This window comes from Lissotriton helveticus, chromosome 3_1 (assembly GCF_964261635.1).
Source record: "Lissotriton helveticus chromosome 3_1, aLisHel1.1, whole genome shotgun sequence".
In the NCBI taxonomy this organism is placed as follows: Eukaryota; Metazoa; Chordata; class Amphibia; order Caudata; family Salamandridae; genus Lissotriton; species Lissotriton helveticus.
The window spans coordinates 495,265,148-495,291,344 of NC_136061.1; the positions used below are offsets into that span (position 1 = coordinate 495,265,148).

Below are 26,197 nucleotides of genomic sequence, written 5' to 3' on the forward strand. Positions count from 1 at the left end.
GGTAGGTGTAGAGAATGGAATTTTACATAACAGTCGTGCTGCTGCATTCTGTACAGTCTGTAATCTGCGGACAGTGGCCTTGTTTGCCCCCAGGTACAAGACATTACCGTAGTCGAGCCTTGATGTCACTAAAGCATGGACTACGTTTTTTTTAGAATTTTCCGGTAGCATCCAGCATATCTTTTTTAGCCACTTTAAGATGGCAAAACAAGTGGCAGCGGTTTTTATCGCTTGTTGGTGAAGGTTGAGCGAGTCATCAATAATGACTCCCCGATTGCGGGCATTTGTGACCGGTATGGGGGGAGTACCCATTTCAGAGGGCCAGTGCTGGGGGCCCCATAACTCTTTGTGTTTTCCCAGCAGGATTAACTCCGTTTTTCCGCCGTTTAATTTTAAAAAAAATGTATTCATCCAATTCGAGATGTTTCTGAGTCCAAGTTGCAGAGCGGAGGGAGTGCTTGCATCTGCTGATGAAAGAGAAAAGAGCAACTGAGAATCATCAGCGTATGAGAACATCAAAAGTCCTGTTTCCTCCACTAATTTAGCTAAGGGGCTCATGTGAATATTAAAGAGTAACGGGCTCAGAATTGAGCCCTGAGGTACTCCATGTATGAATGACTTGATGTTTGAACTGGCGGTTTGTGAAAAGATTTGAAATGTTCGATCTTTTAGTAGTGATTTAATCCAATCGAGAGCCCTACCTCGAATGCCTATAGAATGGAGTGTCTGGGCAAGGATAGCGTGTGAAACGGTATCAAATGCCGCGCTGAGATCGAGCAGCACAAGTGCTACCGTTTCACCCTGGTCCCCCATGCGGTGAATGTTTTCAGTAACGCCCAGCAGGGTGGTCTCAGTAGAGAATCCTGAACGGAAACCAGATTGATGAGAGGGAAGTAAGTCATGAGTAGAAATAAAATCAGTAAGGCATCGATGCACATGCTTTTCCAGTATTTTAGCAAAGGTGGGCAACAAGGAGATGGGACGAAAATTAGATGGCAAATTGGGGTCAGCTCCAGCTTTCTTCAGGAGTGGATGGATCATGGCATGTTTCCATTCACTAGGTACGGTTGCCTCCAGTAGCGATGAGTTCAAAATATCTGTAATTATTGAAAAGACATTGCTACTGAGTAACTTTAGGATTGTGCATGGCAGTGGATCTTTCGGTGAGCCTGATTTAATAGTTATAAGCAGACTCTGGACCGTGTCAGGATTTAACAAGGGCCATTCTTCCAGTGTAACAGCCGTTGCCTCCACTGAGGTGAGACCCTCTAAAGTGCTGGTATCCCCAATGGGAGTAGGGAGTATCCCACTGGATGTAGCCGGTGTCACTGGGGGAGTTTTAGTGGGATCTTGATTTATATCTGAGTGAATTAAGTCAACTTTGTTTTTTTGAAAACCTTTATTGACATCAAAAGGAAAGACAAATCGAGGCCTACAACCAAGCCGGCCGGCCGCCATGTGCAAAATAATCAGGAGTCACCAGGCAAATATCACATAATCAATCAGTACAAAGCAGAGGCCGTACAATCGTAGAAGGGGAGAAGAGATAAAAAACCAAAGGGCTAAAACACAGGAGTAAATAAGGCTTAATTTTATAATATGGGGAGAAGGCATATGACAGGCTCACTTGCAATACGGAGGTATCCGGAATCCCAAACCAACCTCAACATTAATAAGGGGGCATGGGGGCAAATTATCGGGGGAACGATACAATGCATTCAAGAAATCAGGATGTGCGAGACACAATCAGCCCCTGAGCATTATCCTCGTAACATGCCCGCCACCCAAGATACTACCAAGCCAGAACAGAGGGAGCGGAAAAACAATGCATCAAAACCAGCCCGTCATAGTAACCTCTGGGACACAGGAAGGGAAAAAGGGGGGGGGGGGGAGGGACGAAGTGGGGAAGGGGAAGAGGAAGGGAAAGGAAAACGGAGAGAAGACTAAATAAAACAAGAAAAAAGAATTAAAAAAAAATATGAAAAACGAAAGGAAGAGGACACGCCAACACAGGCCCCCCGTGGCGGGAAGACAGGAGACAAAAGGAGTAGCGGCCCAAGTGGGGGTATGGCGATCGGGGAGAAAGACAGCCGAAACATAACAGGAGGAATAACGACGCCACACCCCCCACCCGAAACCCACCATAGGAGGTCGGGACAGACGCGGCCTCACGAAAAAGAGATACAAAAGGGCCATAGAACCAGAAGACAAACAAAAATAGAGCCCAACCCACCCATCCCACCCTGCACCCCTGTAGAAGGCTATGGCCCACCCTTCAAACAGCGTGCCTGTCGCCCTAAACCAGAACCCGAAATATAGCGAGAAGTAAGAAAGAAGAAAGAGACAAAAAGGCAACAAAAGCGGAAAAAAGAAGACAGGAGGGAGGAGCAGAAAAACTATAATCCGAACAGGCGGCCGCAGCCCTCCGCCCAACCAGAGAAGCACAGTCAAAAACAGATCAGGACGACACCCCATCACGTGCCACAAAACATGAGGAAAAGGGGACCTCCCACCTTTCTACGAGTAGAAACAATTATGCTACTAAGTTGTATACCGGGAATCAAACAGAAGTCGTACCCTTCACCCCCAACCTTTTCGAACGATAAACCCCACCCACCACATGGCAATGTAAAACCACATACTAAACACGAAATCAGCATATAATCGAGTGGAATGGTGACTAGCATAGTTACGTGGGGGGTAGATAAATCCACAAGGGAGCAATAGTCCAAACAGAAAGTATAGATGCATCAAAGATCGCAGCACGAACAATGAAAAACAGGAGTTCAGTTGCGCCACTGGAGCGGGCGATGTGGCCCCAATTATAGACACAGGCAAAGTCATCGAAGCAGGCACAGGAAGCAGTCCACCAATAGTTTCAGGCAACAATGTCAAACAGGGTCGCAGTACAGCATCCAGGTCCCCGGGGTCCGAACCTTGAGAAGCAGGGCGCCCCAAAGTCACCGACACACTACACGATCTTCGATCAGTGGCGGAGACACTCAAGTCAATCGAGGGGGGCGAGGCAATGAAGTCTTCGAAACAAGAGGGCGACGAGAAGAAACGGCCGCCCAAAATGGCGGCAGATCGTGGCGGACCCACCGAGACGCCCAGGGCCAGGGAAGCGTGTAGGGATCTCAGGGCTTCCAGGATATCTCTGACCGTCGGCTCACGTCCATCAGATCCGCTCCCCACACCAATAGGCAACACGGGCCCGCCGCCACAGGGTGATTCTCGTTGCAGAGGGTCGGCCGCCATTTCGTGAATCAGCCCAATCGCCACTCACCAAGACCCCCGGAAATAACAGTTCGCAAATGTAGGACTTTACAAGCTCCGGGGGTCCCCGCAAGGGCGGCCTCGATGCCAAAAGGATATCCGCCCCAAACGGGTCTCCGCCAGCACCAGCACCGGTGCCCCAAACAAGCGGAGTCCGGGCCCCGAGGACCAGGGCCGACGGACAAAGCAGCGGCGGTGAGAGACCCCTTCACAGAATCAGGTCCCCAGGCCTCTCATCCACGTCGGCCGCGCGGCCACCAGGGCAGGCCCGGGTCAGGATCGCCGGGATCTTCGCACATCGGTTCCCAACACTGGTTCTCGCTCTCGGCCGGGGCCGAGAGCCGTCGGATCCCACCGGCCATGTCCCGGTCCAAGTCTCGCAGAGGCCCCGATCTCTCAGAGGCCACAACTCCGGAGCCACTGCACACCGAGACCCCGGGGTCGGATGGTAAGTACAAACAAGCCGTTATGTTACCAATGCCCCAAAAACGTGTCGTCCTCGCACAGGATAAAAGACAGGATAAGCAATCAGGACAGAGGGCTGCGGGAGCCGAGCTAAAGGGCGACCATTACGGCCGCGAGCTAGGCTCCTCCCTAAGTCAACTTTGTTAATGAAATAGGCGGCCAAAAGATCACATTGCGTTTTGTTAAGGTCTGGTGGGGATTGTGATGTATTTGAACCAGCCAACTCCCTTACCAAATTAAAAAGTGTTTTTGATTGCTCTAGTGCATTTGTGATTTTAGTGCTGACATATTCAGATCTTGCTATACTGCACATTTTTTGGTATTTTGTGAGTTGGATTTTATATTTGTACTTATATTCGGGGGAATAATATCTTCTCCATAGCCTTTCCAGATTTTTACATCTAGTTTTTTCATTTTTTAGTGCGTCATTAAACCAGGGGGCTGGGCATCGGTGAGGGTTTTGTTTTAATTTGGTTATAGGCAAAGTGTGATCGATGGCTGCTAAGAGCCAGCTCTGAACTGCGGTCGAAAGCTGCTGAACTGTGGGCTTAGTCCTTGGGTCGTGATTTTCTAGGAAAGCATTAAGACTCTCCATGTCTACTTGCTTCCATTTTCTAATGCACTTATTTGGTGCTTGGATGTAATCTTTATTAATTGTTTCATCCTGAAGTGTGAATTTGACCATGTAGTGGTCTGACCAGGGCAAGGGCAGGGTACATATTGATATTATTAAGATTAGAGAGTATGGAGTCCAGCAGATGGCCTGCACGATGTGTTGATCCTGAATTTTTCAATATCAAATTAAGAGAAGCTAGGTCCCCAATCAGACTTTTAGCCAGGGAACAGTTATCATCCTCTAAGTGTAAATTAATATCCCCCAGGATGGTGAAGTTGGCAGTTTTCATCGCCAGTGGGCCAATAAGATCTAGGAGATTGGTCAACCATTTGGACGCCGACCCTGGGGGTCGATAGACCAAAACTCCTGAAAGGGTGAAATTTGGGGCCAGTGAGAGTTTGAAAGTTGCAGCCTCGCATCCGTCCCAGCTAAGGGGTTTGAAATCGCAACTGTAAGTTCTTTTAAATATAATAGCTATTCCACCCCCAGGTTTCTTATCGCGATCTTGTCTAACTATCGCATATGTATCTGGGAGTGCCATGGCTATATCCGGTCCTGAGCTTTCCTTGAGCCAGGTCTCGGTCAGAAATAAGGCATCTGGTGTTTCATCCATTAAGATGTTAAATATTTCCGTTCTGTGCATTGGTAGGGAGCGGCTATTTAGGCTGAGGAATGAAAAAGGTTGAAATATAGATGACATAGGTAGTTTGGGGGGGGGGATTTGCCTTAGAGGCTTTTGTTCCTACAGGATCAATATGCAAAAAGCAGTTTTGGCATGTATCTTTCTCCCATCCCATCTTAAGCAGTCTACATGCAGAAGGTCTCACTGGTTGTAAGGTCTTCATGAAGGCAGACGTATACTTGCTACATGTGGGGATTCTAGCCTGAGTTAAGGGAAGTACCTGAGTTGTAGTGGTGCCAGACACATGTGGAGCGGCCATGGCCCAGAGGCACGTCTGAGACGCGGACGAGCGCAGACGGGCTGACTCAGGCGTGACTCCGGCGCTGATGAGCGCGTCCGCAAACGCGACCGCTAGCGCGGTAGGCGGACGTATCCTTAAGTAGAGGACGCTAGAGCACTCTCACTGCTCTAGCCCCTCACTCAATATGGCCGCCGCTCTAAACCTTAACTCCCGGTCAACAGCCCTAGAATCGGCTGGTACCGTAAAGGTAAAGCGAAATTGGGCACAATTAGGCTACAAGTATGCTGTGTGCAAATATTGTGAGAGATTTCAATTTTAAAAAACGACAATTTCAATTTATAATAAACGCCAAGTAAAATAGCTAGTTGCACGCTTAGTGGCTTCAAGGTGCTGCTAGCGTGATCAGGGTCTGGCAGTTGTAGGCGATAGCGCTGGAATCTCACGCCGGTTGTAACTGGCCTCCTTAAGTAGAGGACGCTAGAGCACTCTCACTGCTCTAGCCCCTCACTCAATATGGCCGCCGCTCTAAACCTTAACTCCCGGTCAACAGCCCTAGAATCGGCTGGTACCGTAAAGGTAAAGCGAAATTGGGCACAATTAGGCTACAAGTATGCTGTGTGCAAATATTGTGAGAGATTTCAATTTTAAAAAACGACAATTTCAATTTATAATAAACGCCAAGTAAAATAGCTAGTTGCACGCTTAGTGGCTTCAAGGTGCTGCTAGCGTGATCAGGGAGACTAACAAAAAGCATTTCTAAAGTAGTGACTTGGTTTACTAATATAGGGAAAAGTTTCTTTGGACAAGTTGTATTTCCCTTAGTAGGTACAGCGATAATAGTTTTGTCAATAATAATATGGTGCAAGTGTGGCACTAATAAGTTGAGAAGAAGGAGATATGAAATAAATGGAAAGGGAACCCAAAGAAAATATGACGAGATACAATTGGAAGAAATGAAGGGAAAGCTGTCGGACAGGATTTGAGAAATAACGAATAAAAACAAAAATTAAGAAGGAAAAGATAGTGAAAATTGCTTAAGTTGGCATCTGATTAGGGATGGGTAATTTTGTGATGGCTTAAAATGCTATCAGAGAGGGGATTGATGGAGCAAGGACTCGTAGAAAAGAGACTTGCTTGGACGCAATCCTCTAGTAACCCTTAACCCTGTATTAATCTTGTATTGTGAAAATTAATATACACATTATATATACACAAGAAAAAGAAGCTTGCCTGTGTGTTTTATTAACCAGTAACTCGAGTGTGATTCTAAAATGGCCGCTAACTGAAATTATTTAGTACGCATGCGTCAACTGCATCTACGTACTATTGCTTGGAGGGAAATTCTAGCACTTGCGCAGTTGCTAACAAGATGGCTGTTATGAAACTCACATGCTTGGCAGCTGCTTTGCTGAAAACTAAAACAAGTTATTTACTAATGCTAACGCGGGGAAAGCATAAATAAGTAAATGGGGTTAGAATAGATATGGGTGGGATACAGTGAGACCATTTGTTTTGTAATTAACATTTGGTTTTCTTTATTATTAGTATGTCTTTGGACCTCCCAAGCTTGACAGAAGTAAGCTGAGTCACGTGGTTGACAGACTTAGCCGCGCATGCCCGTTGAGTGAATCCAGAATGATGACTACAAACTTGAATACAAGCCAAGGCCACTGAATGTCCTGGGAACCAAGTTTTGAAGAGTTCACTAGAATGGAAGAAACTGCGGAAGCTATTATAAAATGTTGCTAATATAATGTGAATACGGGTGGGAAATAAAGTTTGAATAAAGAATTAAGGGGTTGGTTATTAGCAAAGGGCTAACTGAAAAATAGAAATATGTAAGCATGGTGTGATGATCACCTCCCCTCGCCTTTCCAATCAGAGTTAGGCGTTTCATGATATTGAAACAATTTTGGGAGGTACGAGAATAATGTAGGGTATAATTGAGGTAGTTCTTAGTTAGTTAGAGAGAGCAGAGCATTAAGAAGCTAGAGACCGAGATGCTGCCCGATGAGACGTCGATGCTGAATGCTGCAGAGGTCGAGATGCTATCAGAGTGACGAGAAAACTGTAGAAGAATCGAATGCAGAGCCATTTTACTTAAATTAATTCAGTTAGAAGAACATTGCAGAAGAATCTCGAGGAGGAAGAGAATGTCAGAGAGGGGTGCTACACAAGCGTCGGTGATAGAGAGGTCATCTATCCTGTCCAGATTTCTGTCCTGAAGCCTTTGGTCGCCAGATTTTTCCTTGGAGACCATTCCCAGCCCCCTGGCCAGGGGTTTGGCTTTCACACCATACTTGGTAAATATAAATATATGTCTGTTTATGTGCCTATGTCTTTTTCTCTCTATCCTCTCCTTTTAATGCATTGTCATTGCGTAAAATATTGAAAGCGTTTTATAATTGATTTATTGAACCTTCCTTCCATGAATAGACAGAGACTGTTCTGTACTCAGTAAGTGATTCACATGAAAATAATCACTAAAAGATTTTAAAACACTTCCCGACTCTGGGATCATTTAGTATATACAGATAAATTGATCTATGTCATTTCACCATCAACTAGTTCAACTAATTTGGTCCATTGACCAGAGGAAAGAACTTTTTGATCAGTGAAAGATTGGTTAGGAGCCAGAAATAACTAATCTTGATATAGTGAGACACTCATAAAACATGACCCCAGCGGATTATTACCAGGTTGTTGTTAATTGTGTGTATGGGCACAGGTGGGTATATAGTGTTCGATTATCTGTTGCTGGTAACCCGTTGGATCTTTGCTTTGGCTGATGTTGTGCCCAACATGCGTCCAGACATTCATCAGCCCCAACGCAAATAAAGAAAATGGGCATCCTCACTGCTGTTTGAGTAGCAAAATAAAGCAATATTGGACCCTCAGGTCTACACTTGCACCGTTGATGGCTAACTACACCCATGCAGAGGTACTGAGAAGCAGTCAGCATCTACGCCATATGAAACCCCAGCAGCATTCTGCAGCTTTCTACAGAACGGAATAATCGATAGACCATAGGATCTTCTTAACTCTGGTCCTTAAACAGGCAGAAGCCTACGGTGCAGATAATACTTAGATCTTGACTAACCAGCGTGAAACGAAACTGAAGCATAAAATAGTACCCGCACCACACGGATCATCACAGCCTCCAAAGAATGACAGTGCTAACATAAAAGAGCTAAAAAAAAACAGTGGCGATTCTTAAGGTTTTTATCAGGGCCGCGATTTTCAAAATATTTTTAAAGATAATCTCAAATGTAGTGTTTCCATAACAACAAACTGACAGAGCTTCCTGAGAGCCCCCCTCACTCCCTAGCATCCTCACATGATCATCCACGAAACTCACAGAGAGGAACTCCTGAACGTAATCCCCACCCCCAAAACTAGCAGCTCCATCTCATTGCTTGACAATAAATTGCTACCCCACTCCCAAACACTTACCAGCTCGACTGCACTGCCAGACATCCGCTCTTCTGTTCTTGTCCAAACGCGCCACGGTCCCGATCCTCCCGGGTCAGTCTGCCCGGACACCAAACAAGGAGCAAGAATTCAAAGTGCGCGCACACTGCCTGGACCGTCGGCTCAGGTGCAGCTGGGCTTTACCTTCCGGAGCGGCGAACGTCTACCGCAGCAATAGAAAGTAATCTTTTCCGGTGCAGACGTAGGGGCGGATCCCCTGAGACAGGGTTGAACTGTCTATTTTTTCTAACCAATCCCAGATTCAATTGAGGTACGGACACCGCTAGTACCGCCCCTAGTCTGTCACTCAGTTTGGAGCAGGCTTTTCCATTATCTGCCCAAACCTTCGGGTATTGAAGTTGAATGGAGGCGGAAGCTTAGCTGAGGCATTCAACGCTTAAAATCTGTCCGGAGATGGGAGGTAAGACCCGAACGGAAGCCACCCGAAAAGGTGCGCATGTAGGCATTTGTTGTTTATACCGTGGGTTTGTGCTGTAAAAAGAAAACGAGCAAGTGGTTGTTCACTTTCATCAGAACAGACAAAAGTGTTTAAAGTAAATTAACAAGACAATTAGAAATAATATTACCAAGGGAGGGATGGCACGTAGGACTGTCTGTAACACTCTAATAGCACACACACACATATATTTATATATATTATTTTATATATATATATATATATATATATATATATATATTGGGTGCCTGTGAAAAAAGAACAATACATAAATAACACGTGTAATTGTAACAGCACACTGTTGTGGCTTTGTACCAGTTACTTTACTAAATGCATTGGCGGAAGTGTTGCTGTAGCACAGAGGCTCAGACTGTTCGGTGTTCTTAACGCTTACTGTGAATAAATGCGGTGTTCTATAGGTCTTGAGTTCTGATCTGGACATACAGACTTTCTCCCTTCCATCTTTCTGAGATTTGTGAACTGAGCACCACGAACTGGGTAATGGAATTGTCTGCCTTTACAATTTTTAGAAATTACGTAAGACATGCTAGGTAAATACGTTATGAAAAAAATATATATTTTTTATACAGCGCTCTAGAGACAGTCGCCCCACTTGTCATTTGGGACACACGTAATAGAATGCTGTTTAGCAAGCACTGCACTATATAATTAATATGTTCTGTTATTAGAGAAAGCCCTGAGGCAGCAGACACCAGAAACCACAGAAAAGAATTACATCATGAGTACATGTGGTGTCCGGATACTGCCACAATGTTATGTTGTGTGTTAAGCAAACGGAGCCATTGCTTTGTAGTGCAGTAGTCGCATAAATATCGGATCCCACTGATTAGGTCTTAAGCACACAGAATGAGAATTGAACTACCTGAAGGTACAGCCAGATAGTAACAAGATATGGAACGTATCACAAAGTGCTTAGTGCAACAAGAGTTTGAAATTAGAACAGTCACAAAGAATAATTCTCAAACACACCCACAAGTGTTTCATTTTAAATAGAGGTGGGCGAGCCAACAAATGAACAGGGAGAGTCGAACAAAGGGTCTGGCTCGGGTCTTAGAGCCCGTGCAAGAGCAGAGCTGGCAAATATTTGCTATGTAAACTACACAACGAAAATTCCGTAAAATGTGGTAAAGTCTCTTCAGAATTCCAAAATGTGTATATCTTTAACTTATGAAAGCTTTAACATTAATTACTAAAGATACAAGTAAGAATTTGCAATGAACATGAGAGTTTACTAAAAGGCAATCTCAACTCAGCATGCTTTAACAGATGAAAGATTTACAGTCTTGTCGTTATGTACCTACAAAGAGTAGCCACCTTTTCTTATTTGTAAATTGCCTTCCTTTTAACTGTGTGACAGAGAAGCCAATTACTGTTGTAAGTTAACAGAGAATAAGTTTAGTAAAACTGTGTGCATACTGGCTGAAGCAATGTTCTGATGTTATTCAAGTAAGTAGGCATAGAGAATAAAACTTGAATAAACCAAAAGGGAGCCAAGATACAGCGTCTTTTGGGCATTATTAACTGCTTTCTTGGCCAGGGACCCTTTTGTTCCATGGCAAATATTTAGCCACATATCGCTATAAAGCACTAATATTAAAGCTAGAAGCAACTACATAGACCCTTGAGATCACGTTTTAATAGTCTCGCCTTCAATAAATTACATTCTACTAAAACCAAAGTTATTTCTAAATAAAGAAACAAACTATAGGGGCCTTTATGGCTACTCGGGTGAATTTCATTAGCTTAGCTGGGTCTAGCTGTATTGGAGGTATAGGGGGGCTTACTACCGGCGACCTGAGTAAAGATAGGGCACGAGATGTTGATAATGGTCCACTTATTCTAGCCGGGGCATGTGAGAAATCTTCCCCCAGTCCCAATGACAGGAGTACCATTCCCTGTGGCCGTAACCATTTGCAGGTCACTTGGGATTTACCTGACCCAGATGCAAATGGGCCAAATAATCGAACCAATAAAGAAATGGGGGATACGGGACCTATCTCGATTGTTTCCTGGAACTTGGCAGGACTAGCTAATAAACTTGACTCCCCCGACTGGGGGTCATTTGTAGATGCACAAGATATCTGCCTTTTCCAGGAGACATGGGCTAGGGAGGACCACTGGCGTAAGGGGTTTTCCACATTCTCAATTTCGGCGAAATGGGGGGGAAAGGGACGCCCGTCTGGCGGACTACTTATCTGGGTAGGATCACATTTAGGCTGTAAGGCGAGGTCCCTCGAAACCAACTCTGTGGACGTCAAATGTGTACTTCTGGGGTGGCCAAATGCCATTAAACTGGCATTGGTCAATGTTTATTCACGACCAGTGGGCATAGCAAATGTCTCTGGCACAATTGAGGAATTAGCCTTGTTTCTGAGTTCCATCCCGCATGGCACTTCGTATGTGGTAGGGGGAGACTTCAACTGTCAATTCGAGACGCTGCCATCATTTCTGGATGGTGCAACTATGGAGGAGAATGACCAATGGGGAATCCTCCCTCTGGCGGGCCCCCCCAGTGAAGTCTTGGACACCATTAGCCACCCAAATCATGTGCCTGACCCTAGTAAACTCTCTAAGAGCCTGTAATGGCCGGGTCAACGGAGATATCCCTCCTAAATCGACTTTCAACAAACCAGGGCACAACTCTCGCCTTGACTATATATTAGTGGAAACGCGTGACTGGGTCAGAGTTGTGGACTTTAAGGTTACCCCCCCCCGTGATGAAAGTGATCACAATGCTCTGATTTTAAAATTTGCAGTGCCGGGTGTTACTATTGCTACCCAGGGGGGCGATGATGCCATGGAGCCCAGTATGATCCTATCTAGCAATCTGCGTAGAGTTAGATGGCCTACAATTATAGGAAACCCCAAAGATATCCAGAGGCTCTATGCCAAGACTGTCCCAGTTTTACAAAAAGTCGAAAATGTTATCCAGCAACTCCCGTCTGTGGAGAGCTATAGAGAACTGGGGGATATTCACTTGGAGTTATGTGGTACCTTAGCCGAGGTATTGAACCCAGTACTGAGGGTAAAGAAAGGCAAGGGGATGCGTGCTTCGTGGTATAACGCCGCCTGCAGGAAGGCCAAAGCCGACCTATTGGATGCCATAAAGCAACATGATAATACTGTATTGATTAGGGCTAAGAGGAAGGAGTATAAACATCTTACCCAGAACACTAAGATCGAATGGGACAATGACAACTGGACGGACATGATGGGCGATCTCAAAGCCAGAGACGCCCGGAAATTCTGGCAGATTGTCAAAAGCGGCTCTGCTGATTCAACCCCAGCAGTTGAGGCTAACATTGCACCCAGTGTGTGGGAGGCTCACTTTCGATCTTTGTATGTGCAGGCCGATGTAGATCAGTCCGGGGACCAAGCAGACCTAGTGGTAGGTCCCACCCTTATTCCATCTCTGGAGTGGGATAAATTCACCACGGCGGAGGTTGTGGCAGCTATTTCTAGACTCTCTGCAGAAAAAGCCCCAGAGTTGGACAAACTCCCAGGCGATTTATTTAAACATGAACCAATGGTTTGGGCCCCATATTTACAGGTGGTATTTAATGCAATCCTTGGAGGGATGGCGGTGCCTACTACTTGGCGGGGGGTGGAGATTGGCCCCATCTTTAAGAAGGGTTCCCCTCTGCTCCCCGCCAATTATAGGGCCATCAGTTTAATCGATGTCCCACAAAAGATTTTCGCGAGGCTGATTTTGAATCGCCTAATAGAATGGATGCAAGACCACTCTGTCCTGAGCCCTTACCAAGCCGGGTTTAGGAATAAAGTATCTACTATAGATCAAGTTTTCCGTCTCGCCCTCTTATTTTGGAAAACGGTACAGTTGGAGGGTGGCTGCCTCTATACTGTATTCGTTGACCTACGAGCGGCCTTTGATCTTGTACCCCGTAGGAAACTCTGGTCCGTGCTTTCCAACCTGGGGGTTCCGCAACATCTTCTAAATATAGTTATCCGATTACATACAGATAACTTTGTGCAGGTCAGATGTGGCAGGGAGGGAACTCTATCGAACAGATTCCCCGTTGACCGGGGGGTAAGACAGGGCTGTGTGCTAGCACCGACCCTGTTCTGCCTCTATGTCCACGGGGTCATTGCCCATCTGAATGGGGTTGAAAACAGTGACGCCCCCAAGCTCGCAGGCAGCAGGGTGCCGGTGATTATGTTCGCAGACGACACCCTGCTGCTGTCCAAGTCGCCCATGGGGATACAGCGAGTCCTCGATGGCTCCGAGGCATTTTGTCAAGAACATGGCCTTGAAATCAATGCACTGAAAACCAAATATATGGTTTTCAATCCACCATCCAAAACTCGCCCTAATCCTCATATTGGTGCTAACAGGCTAGAAAGGGTTCGAACCTTTGAGTACCTGGGGGTCACCCTAAACGAACAGATGTCGTGGGGGCACCACCAGGAGAAATCTCAATTAAAACCGGCCCAAACAGCAGGAGGAATCATTAGGCTCATAAGTAAAAACAAATCTCCCTCCAAGCCGGTTGGACCACCGTTAGAGATCTATAGTGCACAGGCCAGGGGTGCGGTTATGTATGGAAGCGAACTCTGGGGCTACGTATGTAAACGTGACCTAGTAGCAACAGAGAACAGATTTATCAGACAGCTTTTATCACTTCCTCCTAGCACCCCTTTGTTGCCAATGAGGCTTGACCTGGGACTGAGACCCCTTGATGAAGATCTGGGCCTACGGCCTCTAACCTTCTGGCGTAGGTTATGGTCTGTACCAGAACTATTTAACTATAGGTCAGAATTGCAGGAAATCCTTACTCTCCCAAATGCCGGAAAAATCCCCTGGTTAAATTACATAAAAAATGAACTAGGGCGAATAGGACTACTCACCTTATGGTCCGACCCACTGTCATCATGCTCTAGGGTCTCACGGAAGCGGCTTGCCATACTGTATCATGAAAGCAAACTTGCAGCATACTCACAAAGTACAGGGTTGGGCACCTTAACTGAATCATTTCTAATGGCTAAGGACATCAACAGGTTTGAACCTGTTTTAGATGTTATATTTCCAATCGCCATTAGGAAATTGTACTTACAATGGAGGTACGGCAGTTTGCCAATTCGAGCTTACACCAGTAAATGGTCTGAGTCCTCGCCGAGCCACTGCCCAGGGTGCAAACTAGAGCAGGAAACTGAGTTGGACATACTGTTATTTTGCAACGCTTATGTGCAGGCTAGGAGGCAATGGATTTTCCTGGTGTGTAAAAACTTGGGGGTTTCCCAATGTCTGCATGCATATAGGGTCTTTAAAACTGATTTATCTGGGCTTATAGTTTTTGCCATAGCCAAATATTTGGTACTAGTTTGGCACAAGAGAAGACACTTGTTAATTGGGGACGTATGACAATACTTAAATTGCAAATTTATTATAGTAACAATGTGTGTACGTACGAGGTTGGCCTCTGTTTTTATAAATTGGTCTCATAATGTTCTTATCTTTCTATTTTTAGCTGTTCTTAACCCAATGTTTCTTTGTATCTTTTATGGCAATACGTTGCCGAAATAAAGATGAAATGATGATTATTTTTTTATGTCTGCACAGACCCAGACAATTGCCAATGTCCTATTACATCACAAAGCCAATTTGATTGACTAGAATGATGTTCTATCCCAAAACCATGTTTTGCAGATGAATCCAATAGCACTATAATTCCACCGTGATTTGTGTTATTATGTTGGTCTCTTTTATAAATGGGACCTGCAAGTGTTTCTTTCCAGGCCCGTGAGATACTCCTTTCTTAGATGCCGTTTTCAAATAGAGGATGTAAAAGACTAGAACCGTTGCCTGATTTTGTTTTAGGAATGTCCATGCCAGTCCAGGTGCTGTTGATGTTTTTAATGTCTATAATTATTTCACTTTTTGTTAAGATATGTAAAGCCTGTATGAATTAATCAAAGTTGGGGGCTATAAACACTTTTCAGTATTAGAGGGATTTTAAAGTCTGGATAAGTGTTCACACCAAGCACTCGAATGGTTGTGGGATACTGGTCTCCTTCCTATAGAGCTTTTAGAGGTGCAGCATTTAGAAGAATCCTAATTTCTCGTAAAGTTGTGCAGTTTTCTCCACCTTTTTTCTATCAAAGATTTTATCTTTGTTTATTTAGAGTGCTATAAGCAGGGTTTGCTTTCATTGAAGTGAATAGTGTGGTCCTCAGCTATGCAGCTTTTTAAAATTAGTTTATTTATAGTTTCTCATTTCGAATATTGCGATCATGGCATTTAGTTGCATATACAGTGTTGATCTTGGTCTTGCCAATACATCACCACTCAAAGTTCAGAACTTGCATTATGTAAGTCCTGAATTTTATGTACTTTTATCCAATATCTGAGGCACTAGTGTTTGAGGGAGATTCTTTAAACAATTATTCCTAACACAATTGACTTTTTAATAACACATAGTGCATCAAACAGTTTGTCTCATCGTTTGTATTGTAATTGCATTTATATAGCACTTACTACCCCTAATGGGGTGTTGAAGCCCTTTATTGGCAAATAGCACGCTACTCCGAAACCCATAATGGATTAGTAGTGAATTAGTATAGTTCAATATGAAAGTAATTTCAGTGGTGGATATTTTTTTTATTTTTATTTTTTTTGGGGTTATAAACTTTTATTCGCCTTCAGTGCACACACACAGCTCTGCGCCTACAACCCTGAGGCCGGCAGCAATGTAAATGAACATCAATACCTATCACATTGGACCATGTAATCAAGCAGTACATCATCATCTCAAAGTTCGGTAGCAGCAGTCCTGTTATAACACTACTTTACTAACGTTCCAAAGGTATCGTAGCCTTCCTGCCCCGTCCCTACTTCCCTCAGTTGGAGCGCTCTCAACGTCACTATGTGGACAGGGGTTTTAGTGTAGTGTGCCTGTCCGCAACTAAGCCCAGTTCTATAACCACTCTTACAATTACCCCCCACAACCCCACCCCTGCCCCTTCAACTGCCCTTGTGCTTGCCTCTACCTCACACCTATTGTCATAGCGCCTCACCTCCCCGCCCACCCAATGAACACCTCCCCCACCGCCCGCCCCTCTCCACTGTATCCTTCCCCTGTCTGATCACCCCGCTCTGCACATGGCCTATTGGTAAGTGTTCTCAAATGTTACGTGTCCACTAGTCCCCTCCTAGCCCTCGGAGACTCGCCATCCATCCCACTCAGGCCCTCACGAATCACTCAATCCGACTGTATTGTACCCCTGATCCTCAGTGTCCTCCTCCCCTTCCTGCCTCTCCTCCGTCTCCTCCTGTTCCGGCTCCGTGGTATCGTTATTGGTAACATAAGTCAGATACAGGTCCCAGAAAATTTTGGGTCTACTGACAGGGGGCAGGAGCTCGCTATAGAGCTGTGTCTGGGTGCAACCGTACAGCATGTCTCTGGACCACCCTCCTTTTGTCGAGAGCGGTCCCCGCATCCAGCAACGCGCCACTGCACGTCGGGCCACAATTAGCCCCATATCTGCCAGGCGGCGCATCGCCGGCGGGAGAATCCTAGAATATCCCAGCAATGCCAACGCAGGATCAACTGGGAGATCAGTCTCCAGTATGCGACCTAGCTCCTCAAAACGTCTGCCCAGAATTTGTTGATGCCCGGGCAGGACCACGCTAGATGCATGAAGTCCGCCACCGGGGCATGACAGCGCTCGCATTCCGATGATAGTCAGAGGCCATATCTATGCAGACGTTCAGGAGTGTAATACACTCTTTGCAAAAATTTGAAGTGGATGAGTCTATGTCGAGCGTTAAGTGACACTTTTTTAGTGTTGCGACAGCAGTACTCCCACATTGAGTCGCTTATGTCCGCCTGCAGGTCCCGCTGCCATGCCGATCGGGCTTTGGAGGAAGGTCGTTCCCCGCCGAGTTGGCCCGCCCTATACATTCGGGAGATGAGGTGGCTGGAGGACTGGGTTTTAATAACGTATGTTAGTTCTGGCAGTTCAGGAGGCTCCTGCATGGTCGAACCCAGCAAGGCCTGCAACGCCGCACGCACCCTGTGAAAGTGGAAGCGCTGCAGCAGCGAGGCTGGTGCCTGGGGAGGAACCAACTGGATCCAGGCAATTGCCGTCCCGTCCCTGAACAGATCTCCCAGCTTGAATATGCCTAATTGTTGAAGCGCACGTATGACCCCCTTCTCTCTCAGTGGCGAGAGCCAAACTGCCCAGTCTATCGGGACGAGCGGGGAGTACAGTATTTCGTGTCCACGTCCCCTGGCTAGTGAGTGCCAGGCGTGGTTTGTCGCAGTGATGGAGTCCAACGTGCCTATCCGACGTGGAGCCGGTGCAAACACTGTAGCCGGCGGAGGGAGGGGGTCAGTGAATAGGGTCTCCAGAATCACATGCGGGATATTGCGATCCCCGTGCGTCCAAGTATGCAAATGTGTTGCCTGGGCGACCCTATAGTACCTTTCTAGGTCCGGGGCCCCCAAACCTCCTTGTTCATACGGGAGCATAAGCACCTGCCACTGTACTCTCGGTTGCTTGCCCCCCCACGCCAACCATGTGAGGATCTGTGTCAGTGTCTTGAAGAATGCCTTCAAGAGGGTCACCGGGATGTTATTAAACAGGAATAGAAACCGCGGGAGGACAATCATTTTTATCAGGGCGATGCGGCCCGACCGGGACAACGGTAATTTGCACCATCTTTCCACATCATCAGACAATCTTGAATATGCCACTCCATAATTTTCCCTTACCAGAATGTCCGGGTCCGGATGCAATTGTATACCCAACTATCGAACCGGGTCCTCTGACCACTGTAGCGGATAATCCATCGCGAACTTGCTCGTCACTGGGGTCAGCGGGAATGCCACTGATTTATTCCTGTTCACTTTTAGTCCCGACAGTGCTCCAAACTGTACCACTTCCCTTAGTACCGGGGAAAGATTGAGCTCCGGGTCTCTGATGTATAAGAGGGTGTCGTCTGCATACGTGGAGATGCAGATCTTGTAAGTAGGGAAGCTGATTTCCTCATGGCTATGGTATTCTCGCAGAGCACACGCCAGAGGTTCCGCTACTAGTGCGTATAGCAATGGAGTGAGGGGGCAGCCCTGTCTGGTGCCTCTGCGTATTGCAATCACATCTGTTACTCTGTTGCCCAGTCGAATTCTGGCCGATGGTTTATAGTACAATGCGCCTATCATTTGTAAGAAGGGTTCACCCAAGCCTAGCTTCCGCAGCACTCTCGACATGAAGGGCCACTCGACAGAATCGAACGCCTTCTCCATGTCTAAAAATACAGCCAACGCCTTATTCTCTGGCTTCACGTGCTGCATTGTCCCCAGCACCGTACGTATGTTATATGTGAGATTCCTAGTAGGAATGAAGCCGGCCTGTTCTGGCGCAACCAGTTCCGGGGCCAAAAGAGCGAGGCGCGTCGCCAGCACCTTCGCATATAGTTTCGCATCGACATTTATCAATGAAAGGGGTCTGTATGATCCCCGTTCATTCGAGGGTTTCCCTGGTTTTAGGAGAGTGACAATGAGCGCCTCCCGCATGGACGGGGGCATACTACCTTCCAGGCATATATCGTCAAACAGTGTCGAGAGGAATGGTATCAACTGGTCTTTGAAGGCCTTGTAGAAGCCAACCGTGAGCCCGTCAGCCCCCGGGGCGCTTCCAGATCTCATGCTATCTAGCGCTTCCACTATTTCTTCCTTCTGAATAGGCATCATCAGGAATTCTCTCTGCGCATTTGACAGCTGTGGCATTTTGATAAAGCCTAAATAATCATCGATCGCCCCTTCCATTCCCGTAGACTCGGATTCGTAAAGAGTGGAGTAGTAGTGTCGAAGCTCTTCAATTATCTGCTCTTCGTCGGTGAGGACCTCTCCCGTGCTTGATACTAATTCACCAACTATAAGCGGGCGTCGTTCGCTGCGGACCAGATTAGCCAGTAAGGAGCTAGGCCTCTCGCCCTCACCGTAAGTATGAGCCGTGGCGTATTTACCCATGTGCTGGACCTCCCTGTCTGCTTCCGAGTTATATTCAGACACCAGTTGTTTAATCCAATCTAGTGCACCCCCCTCAGGGTCAGCCTGCAGTTGCTTCTCAAGCTCTGACAGCTGTGTTTCTAGGTATTGAAGCCTCTGTCTGATAGATTTAAGAACACTGGAGTGTTTGGCCATTGCCACACCACGCACATATACCTTAAACGTCTCCCACAATGTTTGGAAGCTTTCCACGGAGCCCACGTTGGTGTCAAAAAATTTTTTAATCTCATCTGCGAGTTCGCCCCTGAACACCTCGTCTAGTAAGGAATACGGGGGGAAGCGCCACGTGAAAGGGGGTAGCCTGAGCGTTGGTAACTCAAGAATCAGGAGGAGAGGCGAATGATCAGACAACGTGCGTGGCAGAATCCGGCAATCCCTCACCCTGTTTGATATGAGCTGTGTCGTGAGCCAATAATCTATTCTTGTGTGAATCTCATGATAGGCGGAATAATGCGTGTACCCCCCTCTAGAGTGGTGTCTGCGGCGCCAAACGTCCGTTAAATCCAAGCGCACCATTTCAGTCTGTAACACTGTGGCTGCCGCCGACAGGCTTCTGTGAGGTCCCGCTGATCTGTCCAGGGTCGGGTCTAGGACCAGATTGAAATCCCCACCCCAGAGCATTCCAGAAGATTCATACATCCTGCACTTCTGGGCTAGTGTTGTGTAAAATTCCGGGGAGTCAAAGTTGGGGCCATACACATTCACCACCATGAAATCTAGCCCCTTACCCTTGCACCTGCAAAGTACATATCTACCCTCAGTGTCGATCTCCAAGGGCGTTAACGAGAGTTTGGAGCCGGGATTAACCCAAGTGAGCGTCCCCCTTGAGTGTGTGGTGAAGCCCGACGCTATACTACAACCTGCCAAACCTCTGTGAGTAAGCATTTTGCTGGTCAGTGGCAGGTGCGTTTCCTGTAAGAGGGCGAGGTCTATATGATGTCTACGCAGATAGCTAAGGACCCTACGTAGCTTCCTGAAGTCGTTTAAGCCCCTCACATTCCATGTCAGAACCCTCAATTGGGCCGGCTCCGGCTCCTTCAAAGATGCGAGTGCATCAGTCTCATTCCTGTCTGCCATGCTGAGCTGTAAGGCCATAATGTGATAGGCACAGGAGAACTGTGGGAGCACATGCAAGTAATTGGTTCGGCGAGGCAGCAACAGTAGCATTCACAGTAGGAGTTCTCCATATAACTCGGCAAAGCACATTATCAATCAACCGTAAAAACAACTCAAATTCAAGAACATACCCCAACATTCCACCCCCCACCCACAGCTGACCCACCCCAAATCGGCCATGCAGGTCCCCATCCCACCCACCCCTCCCCAACCACAAGTCCAAATGCCCCATTAGCAAAAAGCTCGTGGGCAAAGGTAGCCAGCCAATTCAGTCTCAACTGGTAAGTCACTGCTCTGGTGCCCAGTGCCCCCACCCTCCGTCGCGCACCACCAGAAATGCGTCACCACACTAACCTGTGTAACAGAATGTTCATTTACCCCAGCACTGCCAGGAATATCTCCCCCCCACTCCTGTCACCCCAAATGCGGCCCCCATAGACCACCCATTATCAATTCTCCCACAGGATAAGACAACTATTGGGGGTGTAGACCAAAGCAAGAAGTAGACAAAGCCCGTGCCAAATTCCCATCCCCTCTTATCTGTAACATCGCAGCTGCGGAGATCTTCTCCGGAACCAGGTCTCTCGAGCTGCTCATGGCCTTGAATGAAGAGTTGGAGATCACCGTCCCCCAAGGCCCATATCACAGAGTCACTCCTGATCGTTTGCGTGGTGCTGCTCAGCCTCTTCCTGACCATCCGCCTGCTCTTCCGGCTTGTCTCTGGCCCACTTCTTCATGGCTTTTTGCAGCTCAGCGGGATCCGTGAAGATATGTGAATGCCCCTTCCTGTTGACCCGCAGTTTGGCCGGGTACAACATTGCATCATCGAGACCCATGTCCCTGAGTCGTTTCTTGTGTGGCGCAAAGTGTTTGCGCGCCTCCTGCACTCGAGCCGTGAAGTCCGGGAAAATGGAGATCGCTGATCCCTCGAAGCGCAGGTCGCCCTTGGACCGAGCCAGTCGAAGCGCCGTGTCCCTGTCCCTGTAATTCAACAACTTCGCTATTATAGGTCGAGGAGGGAGACCCGGGTTAGGCCTCGGGCCTAGCGAACGATGCGCGCGTTCGACCACAAACATCGTTGAGAACACATCGTCTCCCAGCAGTTTGGTGAGCAGGTTTTCGACGAATAGTTCCATTTTCCCGGTCTGCGTGGTCTCCGGCAGGCCAAGTATGCGGAGGTTACAGCGACGGGACCGTGCTTCCAAATTCTCCGTTTTGTCTTGCAGTGTTCTGATCAGCGTCTCTGCCCGGCGTCTCGCTGTGTCCAAGTCCGATTGCGCCTCCTCCACCTCCGTGATGCGCCGTTCCGCCATGTCATGTCTCTCCGAATGTTTGTCGAGTCGTTCCGCCATGCGGTCCATTCTGTATGACATGGCGTCCATCTTGGACCCCAGCGCCGTTATATTCGTTTGGATGTTGAGTTCCATTGACCTGAGCATCGACTTTATCTCCGAGTTCTCTTCCTGCGGTTCCCTCGCAGTCTGCTCTTCCTCCTGGCGTGTCTGAGGACTCAGCGCCGGCACCCGTCGTTGTGAGAATGGGAGCTTACTCTGGGTCCTGTCACCCTTCCCCATGGTCACCTATGTACTGTAATGCTCGCGCTTCTGCGTGTCTGGGCCTCCGATGCCAAAATGCTGCAGGTGCTGCCGCCCGACCACTGAAGCGCCTCACCGGGCACACTATAAGGATGGTCCGTCGCCAATTAGGCGTCTCGGTGCCCCCCGTGCCTCAAATAGGATGGGGAAGCTGCTTGTCTGTCCCCACCAAAAATCAGAATGTCCTCCAGCAATGTTGTTAGGTCTGGGCCACGTGGGGAGACTCCGCAGCAGCCCACCTGTGGAAGCGGGGTGGGGAGCGGGGGTGCCAAGCAGTCCCGTGTGTCCTTGCTTCCCGGACCCTAGAGGCGGCCCGTCCCCGAATCAATCAGCCAGACGTTGTTCCGCCAAATAGTTAGGGGAGGGGGTCCCCAAGTCAGTCTGCGCCCCCAACCCGCTGCCCGGCGAGGCTCTCTTCACTTGTGAAGCGATCCGTGCGTCTTCTTCTCCCACAGACCCGAGGCCCACCTGTGCACTCCCCTCTGTAACCTCACAGGCTCACCGTTGGTCACTTCTCGGCCTGGGTCCGCAGATCCGTCGACCGCCAGCCGTGATCGCCGCTTCGCCTCCTTCGGCCTGGCTCCGCCCCCTTCAGGAGAACCGGCAATCGTCGGCGTGTCCGCCCGGCCGCAGCCGCACGTCTCCTCACGCAGCGCGGCCCCTGCGCTACCTGAGGCCGCGGTCTACCGGCGCCCCAGTGAACCAGCCCGCTGTCACCGTCAGGATCTCTACCAGGACGGGTCCTCCGGGTCCCCACGCGTTCCGCTATGCAGAGGGGTGCAGGGGGTGTTGATAGAGCAAGGTTAGTGTAGGATAATACAGGATTTTAAAAGTGGCGCCGACGGAGCCCAGGGACTATGCGGCCATTTTCCGCGGCTGCTAGCTCCGCCTCTCAGTGGTGGATATTAATCAGTTATTTGGATTGAGAAGGATAGCGGAGGGATAGAAGAAGGACAAATGTTTGCATATATATAATGCACTTGTTACCCCATATGAAGTGTTGAAGTGCTTTTTCGGCGAGTAGCACGCTACTCCGGAAACCATAAAGGATTAGTGATTAATTATTATAGTGAAATATGAAAGTAATTTGAGTGGTGAATATTAGTCTGTTATTTGGATTGAGAGGGATAGAAGAGGGAAAAAAGGTTTGCATCTATATGGTGCCTGCTACCCTTAATGAGGTGTTGAAGTGTTTTTTTCGGCGAGTGGCACGCTACTCTGGATCCCATAAAGGATTAGTGGTAAATTAGTATAGTGAGATATGAAATTTGAGAAGTGGACATGTTAGTCTGTTATTTCGATTGAAAAGGATAGTGGAAGGATAGAAAAGTGAAGGATTTAGACTTTGTTTTGGAAGGTCATAGCAGTAGTGGGAGGCTTGGGATAAGTAAAAATGGATGTGGAGGGGAAGAGTAAGAGGGAAGAGTTTAGAAAGGCTTGTTTTGGGAGATCAGTATAGTAAAAAGAGGTGTCAGGTGATGCAAGGAGGGGTAGAGTAGGGGAGAGTCTAGAAAGGGCTATTTTGGGAATCCTAGTAGTGGCATGGGATGAATGAGAGAGTGGAGGTATTGGCTATATTGATAGAGGTATAGGGTGAGAAATAGGGTAGTGTATTGGATGTGCTGAATTAGACTAAAGTAATAAATATATATATCCATAAGTACTTGGAAAGTTTATAGGTGCATAAAGGAAGTAAGTGTATGTAGATTAAAGATATTGATAGAGGCATAGGGTGAGAAATAGGGAAGTGCATTGAATATGCTTTTTTCGTGGAGGAAAGTAATAAATAAATAGATCCAAGTACATGGAAGGTATATATATATGCATGAAGGAAGTAAGTATTCTTTTTTAAAAACATAATTATTCTACATATTTATACAAAGCAATGCACATATATAGGTACATATCTATAGTAGAAATAAATGCTTATATACAGGTGGATATGCTGTATATTTATGATTGCCTGTGGTGTTTATGTGGGGAAGAGCCAATTCTTGAGTAGTTTTCTGAAGATAAGGTGGTTGTCGGTGGATCTTATGTTGGGGGTAAAGAGTTCCATATTTTAGCTGCTTGAACAGAGAAGGATGTGCCACCCATGTTTTTTTACTTGTATTTTGGGGCAAGAGCAGAGGTTCCTATGATGAACGTGTTTGGTGATTTTATTCCCGATGAAGAGCGGTCCCATTACATGTATGGCTTTGTGGGTGATACAAAGCAGCTTGAACGTGGATCTTCTGGTAACCGGTAACCAATGCACAGCTTTCAAGGCAGAGGAGATGTGGACTCGCTGTTTGATATGCAAGAGTAGTCTGGCAGCCGAGTTCTGAATCCGTTGTAGTCTTTTCATAGTTGTTAGTGGTCATCCGTAGTAGAGGCTATTGGCGTAATCGAGTTTGGACAGAACAAGGGAGATGGTAGCTTGGACCTTGTGTCGAAATCCCAAATAGATGGTGAAGATTTGTCGCAGAATTTTTATAGTAACAAAACTTGATCTTGCTAGTTTGTTCACTTCGGCATTCATCGATAGCTTGGAGCCCATGGTCATTCCGAGGTTTCTTACTTCCTTTGATACTTTAGACGGTGATCCCAGTTCATCAGGCCAGGCGGCAAGGGGGTCATAATGTTTCCAATCGCCACATGTGAGTATTTCCGTTTTGGAAGCATTCGATTTGAGATGGCTCTGTCATCCATTGATCCACGGCTCTGAGACAATGAAAATTGGCGAGTTTTCAATGTATCTGGGGCATTCCAGTTGAAGGAGTATTTGTGTGTCATCTGCATAGTTATAGCACCTAAGTTGAAATCGATTGATCAGTACCGGTAATGACTTCATGTAGATGTTGAAAAGCATGGGCGAGATGATAGAGCCTTGAGGGACACCAGCTTTTGTGGAGCATGGTTTGGAACATATTTTCAACTAAGAAATGATTACAGTCTGGCGTGTAATTGACAGTGAGGGACATTGCTAGAAGTCTTATGAAGCTATAATCGATTAATGAATGTGAATTCATGTGATTAATAAATATAAATAAGCAGAAATGCTTTAGACGCACCTCCAATGATGCGACAAAGGTGAAGTTTCAATACTACATTCATCATTAATAGGCCCCTATGTTTTCTCTTGGATCTCACAAGACTGTGTAAATACAAAGTATATACCAGTGTCTAAGAGGTAGAGAAAGAAGGGAAATACTCAACAAAGCCCATGATTCATAAAGATAACATATAGTTTAAATATATGGATTCCCATCACTCACCATGCCTGGTGATTTGCTTCATCATTTGGGTATCCTTTTGTAAAAACTGACATTCTTGCTCTATAGATATCAGAGCTCTAGGATGTCAAAAGGTATGGTTACCAAGATGAGCAGAATGTAGATAATGGAGTGTATGGGACAAATATGAAAGTGCAGTGCAAACGTGAAGTGAAAAAATAAAATTGATGCGTAGACAAACTGTGAATTTTATTAATGTCTGCCACGATCAAAGGTTAAAAACAGTGTAAAGGACCAGTTTTAACAAATAGCCGTCCTAGACAGAAATGGTCAACAAGTTTCAGCACTCAACGGTAAAGATAAACCATGTGCTTTCATCAGGACCTCTATAAACAATAAAGCTACTGCTGTAGTGTAAACTAAACCAAAGTTTTTACAAACAAGAAAAGGATATAATGTGAGTATGATATCTCACAATCCAGAATTCCTCGTGGACTCACCAGTGGTCTGTAGAAATAAAAGGGTGACACAATATGCAATTGAATCTTAGGATAGAGTCTTCCCATTCGTTCACTATTTTTTGCGTGGTAATAAGTTAAACCATCACACTCATGCCCAACAAATGAGGTATAACCCCCATCTTACCTTGTGAGCATGGAGGACAAAGCCTAACCCCACCTGGCAACAGCTCAGGATAAAGGAGGCACCGCTCTAAAAGGAAAAGTACACCAAACTAGAATTTTTGCAGTGTAACATACCAGTGTGAGAGAGTGAGTAGTTGCATGAGCCAGGAGAGTTATGCCTCACACCTTTGGTATTCTGTTTTTAATGTTGAAGGTTGTATGATACACCGCAAAAATTCTAGTTTGGTGTACTTTTCCTTTTAGAGCGGTGCCTCCTTTATCCTGAGCTGTTGCCAGGTGGGGTGAGGCTTTGTCCTCCATACTCACAAGGTAAGATGGGGGTTATACCTCATTTGTTGGGCGTGAGTGTGATGGTTTAACTTATTACCAC

General features: G+C 46.7%; 2 protein-coding genes across 8 annotated transcripts in view; one reads left to right on the plus strand and one right to left on the minus strand.

The window, feature by feature from the left end:
• Positions 1–8,929, minus strand: part of PMS1 (PMS1 homolog 1, mismatch repair system component) — an 851,578-nt gene extending 842,649 nt beyond the window's left edge. For 3 of the 6 annotated variants that reach the window (XR_013608658.1, XM_078680379.1, XM_078680382.1), the window contains exon 1: positions 8,734–8,929. The gene's annotated coding sequence lies outside the window, so the exon portion shown is untranslated. The remainder of the gene's footprint in view (positions 1–8,733) is intronic. The other 3 variants (XM_078680380.1, XM_078680383.1, XM_078680385.1) reach the window with 1 other exon arrangement.
• A 104-nt stretch (positions 8,930–9,033) lies between these two features.
• The window catches only part of MFSD6 (major facilitator superfamily domain containing 6), a 398,345-nt gene continuing 381,181 nt past the window's right edge, over positions 9,034–26,197 (plus strand). The window contains exon 1 of one of the 2 annotated variants that reach the window (XM_078680386.1): positions 9,034–9,172. The gene's annotated coding sequence lies outside the window, so the exon portion shown is untranslated. Of the gene's footprint in view, positions 9,203–26,197 lie in introns of both variants that reach the window. The other variant, XM_078680387.1, reaches the window with a different exon arrangement.